Raw genomic sequence first — 10,509 nt, forward strand, 5'->3', positions numbered from 1 at the left:
TCCGGCGGGAAGGTAACGGTGCTCCATGCAGTCATGCCAATGACCCTGGAGGTGTCTACGGAAAATGCCGGCTCTTCGGCTTAGAAATGGAGATGAGCACCAACCCCCAGAGTCAGACACGACTGGACTTAATGTCAGGGGAAACCTTTACCGTGTTTCCCCGAAAATAAGACAGTGTCTTATATTAATTTTTACTCCCAAAGATGCACTAGGTCTTATTTTCAGGGGGTGTCTTATTTTTCCATGAAGAAGAATTCACATTTATTGTTGAAGCAAAAAAATGAACATTTATTATATACTGTTCAGTACAGTAGTTGTCATCATAAACCAGCATAACCAGACAAACTGTGAATCCTATCAAGAATTTCTTGTTACTACCACTATTTCTATGTACAACAATCTATGGTACATACATTGACCGATCCTGTATGCTCTGGTGTTCTGTTCGTTGGGCATGCTTCCAAACAAAAACTTTGCTAGGTCTTACTCTCAGGGGAGGCCTTATATTTAGCAATTCAGCAAAACCTCTACTAGGTCTTATTTTCTGGGGATGTCTTATTTTAGGGGAAACAGGGTCCCTTTACTACCAAACAATGTTTGTTTGGTTGCACATTGCAAGCTGCTCCGGCAGGAAGGTAACAGTGCTCCATGCAGTCATGCCGGCCACATGACCTTGGAGGTGTCTACGGACAACGCCGGCTCTTTGGCTTAGAAATGGAGATGAGTACCAACCCCCAGAGTCAGACATGACTGGGCTTAACGTCAGGAGAAACGTTTACCTTTACTACCAAACAATGTTTGTTCGGTTGCACGTTGCAAGTCGCATCTGGTTGTGAGAGAATCAGCCATCTACAAAGACGTTGCCCAGGGGATGCCTGGATGTGTCACGATCCTGTGGGGAGGCTTGTACCCTCAGTATAAATAAAAATAAATACAAAATAATGTGTCTCCTTAAGGACTTTCCTTTGGTGTTCTTGATCCAAACATCTTCCACATGTTGTCGAAGGTTTTCATGGCTGAAATCACTGGGCTGCAGTGAGTTTTCCGGGCTGTATGGCCACTTTCCTTTGGTGTTCTTGAACCAAACATCTTGCACGTGTTATTGAAAGCTTTCATGGCCGGAATCACTGGGTGCGGTGAGTTCTCTGGACGGTATGGCCATTTTCCAGAAGCATTCTCTCCTGACATTTCACCCAACTGCTAAAACGAGGACAGTAAATAAAGAACAACACTCAAAACGGGAATTCCAGACAAGAAACAATCAGGGCCAGCCAATCACCTTCCAACAAAGGATTCCCACAGGCTTGTACCCTCGGTTCACTTCTGACACAATAAATAAAAATAAATACCAAACAATGTGTCTTTTTAAGAACTTTCCTTTGGTGTTCTTGAACCAAACATCTTCCACATGTTGTCGAAGGCTTTCATGGCCAGGATCACAGGGTTGTTGTGTGTTTTCCAGGCTGTATGGCCATGTTCCAGAAGCATTCTCTCCTGACGTTTTACTCAAACTCTAAATTGAGGACAGTAAATAAAGAAAAACACTAAAAAACAGGGGAAATCCAGACAGGAAACAATCAGGGCCAGCTAATCACCTCCCAACCAAGGATACTCCCAGGCAGTGAGTTTTCCGGGCTGTATGGTCATGTTCCCGAAGCATTCTCTCCTGACGTTTCACTCAAACTCTAAATTGAGGACAGTAAATAAAGAACACTAAAAAACAGGGGAAATCCAGACAGGAAACAATCAGGGCCAGCTAATCACCTCCCAACCAAGGATTCTTCCAGGCAGTGAGTTTTCCAGGCTGTATGGCCATGTTCCAGAAGCATTCTCTCCTGACGTTTCACTCAAACTCTAAAATGATGACAGTAAATAAAGAACAACACTAAAAAAACAGGGATAATCCAGACAGGAAACAATCAGGGCCAGCTAACACCTCCCAACCAAGGATGTGCCCAGGAAGCAACCAGGCTTTGAATCTGCAAGGCCATTAAATGCTAATCAAGCTGGCCAATTGCAACATTCACACTAGCCTCAAAGAGACAAGAGCTCTTTCTCCCACCCTGGACTTTCCACAGATATATAAACCCTATTTACTTAGCTTTCAACAGACCTCAGAACCTCTGAGGATGCCTGCCAGAGATGTGGGTGAAATGTCAGGAGAGAATGCTTCTGGAACATGGCCAGGCAGCCCGGAGACCTGGCCTCGAGGAAGGGGCGAGAAGGAAGGCCTTTTCCACTTTGCAAAGCTTCTCTGGTCTGCAAAGCGGGGAATGTCTTCCTTCTCATCAGGAAGGCTTCACCACTTTGCAGAGCAGAGAAGCGGCGTTTCTCTGCTCTGCAAAGCGGCCCTTCTCTGCTCTGCAAAGCGTCAAACTCCTTCCTGGCAAGAAGGAAGGCGTTCGCCGCTTTGGGGAGCAGAGAAGCGGCGTTTCTCTGCTCCCCAAAGTGGTAACCTCCTTCCTTGCAGAAGCAGGCGCGGCGTCAGAGGCAGAGGCAAATGCCTAGTTTGCCTCGTGGTTGAACCGCCCCTGCTGAATGTTTACATGTACAAGGAATGAGGGCCGAAGTTTGGAATTGTGGGAGATGAAGTCCAAAACACCTGCAGGGCCCAAGTTTGCCCATGCCTGCAGTAAAGGGAAGACTTTGCATTATTACATACATAGAGAAGGAGGTGACCCATTGACCAATGTGCCCAGCATTGTGTTGGCAGATGGACATCTGCAGGAATGAGAATCATGACTCCCATACCCAGTAAAGGGCTGCTATGTGTTATTCATAGGGAAGGAATTGGCCAATTGATCAATTCAACCAGAATCGTATCGGAGGATGGATATCTCCGGGAATTAGAATTGGGCAATTCCTTGGCATCCATATCCGGGAAAGGATATTGCGTTATTACGTAGGGAAGGAGTCTATATATATATATATATATAAAAGAGTGATGGCATCACGGCGACCCACAAAACAACAAAACTACAAGCCCCCCCAACCTCGAAATTTGACAACACAACCCATCATCCACGCCTCTAGGTTGATACAACAAAAAGCAAAGAAAAATAAAGTCCTAATTAGAGGAAGAGAAATAATTGTTTTTATCCAATTGCTGCCACTTAGAAGGCTAAGCTCTGCCCACTTGCTCTCCTAGCAACCCACTCAGCCCAGTGTTAATAAAAGAATAAAAAATAAAATAAATACAAGTAATACAATAAAAAATAATAAAAAACACTAAAAAATTAATACAATAAGATACTATAACAAAATAACTAAAAACAATACAACAAAATAATAAAACATAATAAATAAAAAAAGATAAGTTACAATAAAATTAATTAAAAAAAATACAAATAACGTCAAATAAAAATTCCACAACAACTTTTAACCAATACCACCACACTTTGCCACAGCAACGCGTGGCCGGGCACAGCTAGTACGTAATAACACAATAGCAGCTCTTTCCTGGAAATGGATGTCACCGTCTCCCATTAAATACCCTTGCACTTTGCTAAACAGGGTTATCTGGGTCTCTGCTCCATTAGAGACCCCAAAAGTAGACCTTGCTAGAGGATCCCACCTAATGTTGTTATTGTTGGTTTTAAAGTCCGCTTAATGGTTTTTTGCAACATGATTGTTTTGGATCCTATCTGAAAACCCACGAATCTGTGACTTATTGCTGGAAAACATGGCACAGATGACAAGATTCTTGAAAAGAACTGGAATTCCTGATGCGCCAAAACTGCACACCCAGCAACACCTGGGAGACGGCGAAACTGAGATAATAATGGGTTGTTGTTGCGGTTGTTGCATGCCTTCAGGTTGACTCCGACTTGTGGTACGCCTCTCCTTTCTTGGCAGGGTTTAATCAGAGGAGGGTTTTACTCATTGTCTTCTTCCGAGGCTGAGAGAGTGGGACTTGCCAAAGGTTATCCCAATAGGGCAGAGCAGAGATTCGAACTCAGGTCTCCAGAAGCAACGGTTAAACAACTACACCACATTGGTTCCCTTGTTATGTGGGTTGGAGTGATATCCTCCTCCTCCTCATTATCCACTTTGTATTTCTACCCCACCTTTTCCACAAAATTGGAAGTTGCGGAAGTTTACAATTAAAATAATGAATGTATAGAGGTGAAATCATATGAGAAGTCAACAATAAAATAGAAACAAGCTATTAACGATCATAAAATAATTCATAGCGATGTTTTGGCCAGATGGATTCCAAGTGGCAAACCACTATGCCACAGTAGTTTTCAACCACCAAACAAACAACAACGGCCTATATATCTAATTGCTGTTTTCAACTATAATAGATTCTGGGTTGCTGTGAGTTTTCTGGGCTGTCTGGTCATGTTCCAGAAGCATTCTCTCCTGACGTTTCACCCACATCTATGGCAGGCATCCTCAAAGGTTGTAAGGTTTGTTGTAAACTAGGCAAGTGGGGTTTATATATCTGTGGAATGTTCAGGGTGGGAGAAAGATAACTTATCTGTTGGAGGCAAGTGTGAATGGTGCCATTGGACACCTTGGTCAGCACTGAATAAACCTGCAGCTTCAAAGCCTGGCTGCTTCTTGCCTGGGGGAATTATTTGTTGGAGGTGGGTGTTAGCTGGCCCGGATTGTTTCCTAACTGAAATTCCCCTGTTTTCTGAGTGTTGTTCTTTATTTACTGTCCTGATTTTAGAGTTTTTTTTAAAAAAAAATACTGGTCACCAGATTTGGTTCATTTCCATGGTTCCCTCCTTTCTGTTGATATTGTCCACATGCATGTGGATTTCAATGGCTTCTCTGTGTAGCCTGACATGGTCTCCCACCCTGGACATTCCACAGATATATAAACCCCACTTTCCAACAGATCACACAATCTCTGTGGATGCCTGCCATAGATGCAGGCAAAACATCAGGAGGGAATGCTTCTGAAACATGGCCAGACAGCCTGAAAAACTCACAGCAACGCAGTGATTCTGGTCATGAAAGCCTCCAACAACACATATAATAGTTTCATTGTCTTAAGGTAAAGGTAAAGGTTTTCCCTGACGTGAAGTCCACTCGAGTCCGACTCTGAGGGTTGGTGCTCATCTCCATTTCTAAGCCAAAGAGCTGGCGTTGTCCGTAGACACCTCCAAGGTCATGTGATTGGCATGACTGCATGGAGTGCTGTTACCTTCCTGCCAGAGAGGTATCTATTGATCTACTCACATTTGCATTCTTTGGAACAGCTAGGTTGGCAGAAGCTGGAGCTAACAGTGGGTGCTCACTCCGCTTCCTGGATTCGAACCTGCAACCTTTTGGTCTGCAAGTTCAGCGTTTTAACCCACTGCACCACCGGGAGCTTCCATTCATTTTCTTAATGGGATTTTAATAAATTAAGACTTGGGAAAACTTTACCGAGGCCCCATCTACACTGATATATAATGCAGCTTATAGTTGAACTAACATTGGGTTTGGGGAAAAACAAACAAACCTGCGGCTCTATCTCTTATTTACCAGGCAACCTTTTGAGTCAATCAAACTATTTGTGATCAGTTAATCTAATCTATAAATTGATTGAACTTGTTTGTCTTGCTACTTTGAACAATAGTGGCAGCATCAACTACAACTATATGTCTCAGGATATAATGACAGACCCGGGTCGGACTCGAAACGCGCCTAAATGTATATTTATATGTGTATTTTATGAATGTTTTAATGCAACTTAATTTTAAATTGAATTGAAATGTTATTGTAATTTTTATGTGTGTGTTTCATATTTGTAAGCCGCCCCGAGTCCCCTTATTGGGTGAGAAGGGCGGGGTAGAAATACTGTAATAAATAAATAAACAAAAACTGTATTTTCTCTTCTAACATTCATTTATTTACAGTATTTATATTCCGCCCTTCTCACCCCGAAGGGGACTCAGGGCGGATCACATTACACATATAAGGCAAAAATTCAATGCCTTAACATAGAACAAAGACAGAGACAAACGCAGGCTCCGAGCTGGCCTCGAACTCATGACCTCTTGGTCAGAGTGATTTGTTGCAGCTGGCTGCAGCTGGCTGCCCACCAGTCTGCGCCACAGTCCTTCATGACAAGGTTGAAGGTATGTTTATCAAATTTGCAATTCTAGGCTGCATCAATAAGAGTCTGGTGGAGTCACCTATGGAGGCGTTTAAGCAGAGGATGGTTGGACATCTGTCGGGAGGACTTTAATTGTGTCTTCCTGCACAATAGTAGATTGGACTGTATGTTCCTTGGGGTCTTACCCTGTTTCTCCTAAAATAAGACATCCCCAGAAAATAAGACCTAGTAGAGGTTTTGCTAAATTGCTAAATATAAGGCCTCCCCCGAAAGTAAGACCTAGCAAAGGTTTTGTTTGGAAGCATGTCCGCCGAACAGAACACCAGAGCATGCAGGATCGGTAAATATACGTAGTACCATAGAGTGTTGTACATGGAAATATTGGTAGTAACAAGAAATTCTTGATAGGATTCACAGTTTGTCTGGTTATGCTGGTTTATGATGACAACTACTGTACAGTATATAATAAATGTTCATTTTTTTGTTCAACAATAAATGTGAATTCTTCTTCATGGAAAAATAAGACACCCCCAAAAATAAGACCTAGAACATCTTTGGGAGCAAAAATTAATATAAGACACTGTCTTATTTTCGGGGAAACACGGTAGCAGTTCGAAAATATGGAAATGTGAGTAGATCAATAGGTACCCGCTCCAGCGGGAAGGTAAGGGCGCTCCATGCAGTCATGCCGGCCACATGACCTTGGAGGTGTCTACGGACAACGCCGGCTCTTCGGCTTGGAAATGGAGATGAGCACCAACCCCCGGAGTCAGACACGACTGGACTTAACGTCAGGGGAAACCTTTACCTTTACCTAGAGTCACTGTCTATGGAGTCTTTTAAGTAGAGACTGGATGGACATCTGTCGGGAGGACTTTAATTGTGCTTTCCTGCACCGTAGTGGGTCGGACTGGATGTTCTTTAGGGTCTTATTTGTCTATGATTCTATCCTATTATCATTTTGCAGCGCTTCTCTGATACAGTGAGTTTTCTTTCCTTTTTCGGGTGGGTTTTTTCGGAGAGGATTTGCTCCCTGCTTGCTCTGTTCCCCAGATGTGGACAGATGTTCTGCGGATCTGGACGGGGAAGAGAATAGTGGCCCTCGGGGGTGCGAAGGAAGAAACCCTGCCCGCCGTTTGTTAACGCAAGAGTGATCCATTGGGAGGAGAAGCCCAATTAAGAATCAACGCAAACTGGTTCCAGACCAGACCAGAGGCCGGTGGGTCGTTTTGCAGGGAAATCCCCTTTAGGGAAGAATCTCCGCAGCTGTGGCTCCTGTTCCTCCTCCTCTTGTTGCCCAAGCTTTCTCTCCAGCTGGCCTTTGGGACGAAGAGTCATGGCTGCGGCTCTCTTTTGTGTGAGTGGCACATCTCTGAGTCAGCGGTGCACCCCGTGGCCTCGATGCAGGGCACGCAAAGGGCACAGGTGTCGCTGGAGGAGGAGGAGGAAGAGGAGGAAGAGGAAGAGTTGTCCGCCCGCCTGCTGCTGCACCTGGGAGGCAGGTGTGTCCCCTCTCGGTTCCTGCTTGGCATCACCCCAAAACTGGCAGTGTCATGTTGGGAAGGCGCGGGCACATTGCGTCACGTTGAGTTTGCGCAACGCCGGCCCAGCTGCAGGCCAGTCCCGCAGGGCAGGCGGCACAGAGGACGGCCGATCCCCGGGCAAGTCGGCATCCGGTCCAAGGGTGACTCAGGCCTCTTGCAGCACCCACGGGGCCACTCCCAGGAAAAGCCAGGCCTCGCAGGTGGGGGCAAACAAGCCGGGCCTGCTCGCTCTGGGGGATAACAGGCCCCACAATCCCCTCCAGCGAGCAGAGAGGCAGCCCAAAGCACAAAGAGGTTGGGTTGCGGTGCATTTTCCAGCCTATTTGGCCATGTTCCAGAAGCATTCGGTTTGAGGCAAGTGGGAATGCTCAGCAAACGACAAGACGAATCATCTCACCTCTTAAACAGAGAAGCAATTCAAATCCATAAGGATGTGGGACAATTTCAATAGAAAGGAAGAAACCATGAAAATTGACAAAATCTGGCTACCAATATGAAAAATCATACCAAACGACTCATACCATGGTGACATACGATGGTGACAGGGTATAAATAAAGTTTCTTCTTCTTCTTCTTCTCTTCTTCTTCTTCTTCTTCTTCTTCTTCTTCTTCTTCTTCTTCTTCCTCCTCCTCCTCCTCCTCCTCCTCCTCCTCCTCCTCCTCCTCCTCTTCTTCTTCTTCTTCTTCTTCTTCTTCTTCCTCCTCCTCCTCCTCCTCCTCCTCCTCCTCCTCCTCCTCTTCTTCTTCTTCTTCTTCTTCTTCTTCTTCTTCTTCCTCCTCCTCCTCCTCCTCCTCCTCCTCCTCTTCTTCTTCTTCTTCTTCCTCCTCCTCCTCCTCTTCTTCTTCTTCTTCTTCTTCTTCTTCTTCCTCCTCCTCCTCTTCCTCTTCCACTTCTTCTTCTTCTTCCTCCTCCTCCTCCTCTTCTTCTTCTTCTTTTTCTTCTTCTTCTTCTTCTTCTTCTTCCTCCTCCTCCTCCTCCTCCTCCTCCTCCTCCTCCTCCTCTTCTTCTTCTTCTTCTTCTTCTTCTTCTTCCTCCTCCTCCTCCTCCTCCTCCTCCTCCTCCTCCTCCTCCTCCTCCTCTTCTTCTTCTTCTTCTTCTTCTTCTTCTTCTTCCTCCTCCTCCTCCTCCTCCTCCTCCTCTTCTTCTTCTTCTTCTTCCTCCTCCTCCTCCTCTTCTTCTTCTTCTTCTTCTTCTTCTTCCTCCTCCTCCTCTTCCTCTTCCACTTCTTCTTCTTCTTCCTCCTCCTCCTCCTCTTCTTCTTCTTCTTTTTCTTCTTCTTCTTCTTCTTCTTCTTCCTCCTCCTCCTCCTCCTCCTCCTCCTCCTCTTCCTCTTCTTCTTCTTCTTCTTCTTCTTCTTCTTCCTCCTCCTCCTCCTCTTCTTCTTCTTCTTCTTCTTCTTCTTCTTCTTCTTCTTCTTCTTCTTCTTCTTCTTCCTCCTCCTCCTCCTCCTCCTCCTCCTCCTCTTCTTCTTCTTCTTCTTCTTCTTCTTCTTCCTCCTCCTCCTCCTCCTCCTCTTCTTCTTCTTCTTCTTCTTCTTCTTCTTCTTCTTCCTCCTCCTCCTCTTCCTCTTCTTCTTCTTCTTCTTCTTCTTCCTCCTCCTCCTCCTCCTCTTCTTCTTCTTTTTCTTCTTCTTACAAGTATTCCTTTCCCTCTAATTAGGACTTTATTTTTCTTTTCTTTTTGTTGTATAAACCTAGAGGCATGGATGATGGGTTGTGTTGTCAAATTTCGAGGTTGGGGGGCCTGTAGTTTTGTTGTTTTGTTGGTCGCCGTGATGCCATCACTCATTTATATATATAGATTATTATTATTATTATTATTACAGTAGAGTCTCACTTATCCAACATAAACGGGCCGGCAGAACGTTGGATAAGCGAATATGTTGGATAATAAGGAGGGATCAAGGAAAAGTCTATTAAACATCAAATTAGGTTATGATCTTACAAATTAAGCACCAAAACATCATGCTTTACAACAAATCTGATAGAAAAAGTAGTTCAATACGAAATAATGCTAGGTAGCAATTACTGTATTTATGAATTTAGCACCAAAATATCACAATTTATTGAAAACATCAACTACAAAAATGCGTTGGATAATCCAGAACGTTGGATAAGCGAATGTTGGGTAAGTGAGACTCTACTGTATGTGTATGTGTGTGTGTGTGTGTGTGTGTGTGTGTGTGTGTGTGTATATATATATTAAGTCAGCAGTCCTGCCGGCACAAAGGTTTAATCTGTGCCACCGTGGGCTCAATAATGATAATAATAATAATAATAATAATAATAATAATAATAATAAGCCCACGGTGGCACAGATTAAATGCATTGGATAATCCAGAACATTGGATAAGCCAGACTCTACTGTATTATTATTATGTGTCTTTTCAAGAACTTTCCTTTGGTGTTCTTGAACCAAACATCGTCCACATGTTGTTGAAGGCTTTCATGGCCGGAATCACTGGGTTGCGGCAAGTTTTCCAGGCTGTATAGTTATGTACCAGAAGCATTCTCTCCTGATGTTTCACCCAAACTCTAAAATCAGGACAGTAAATAAAGAACAACACTCAAAAACAGGGGAAATACCGACAAGAAACTATGAGGGCCAGCTAATCACCTCCCAACAAAGGACCCTCCCCCAGGCAGGAAGCAGCTAAGCTTTGAAGCTGCAAGAAGAAGAACAAACAACAACAACAACAACAGCAACAACCTTACAGGACAGTAAATTAATTTATTATTTATTTAGAGCATTTATATTCCGCCCTTCTCACCCCGAAGGGGACTCAGGGCGGATCACATTACACATATAGGCAAACATTCAATGCCTTTTAACATAGAACAAAGACAAGACAAACATAGGCTTCGAGTGGGCCTCGAACTCATGACCTCCTGGTCAGAGTGATTCATTGC

Source organism: Anolis carolinensis, chromosome 4, assembly GCF_035594765.1.
Source record: "Anolis carolinensis isolate JA03-04 chromosome 4, rAnoCar3.1.pri, whole genome shotgun sequence".
NCBI lineage: Eukaryota > Metazoa > Chordata > Lepidosauria > Squamata > Dactyloidae > Anolis > Anolis carolinensis.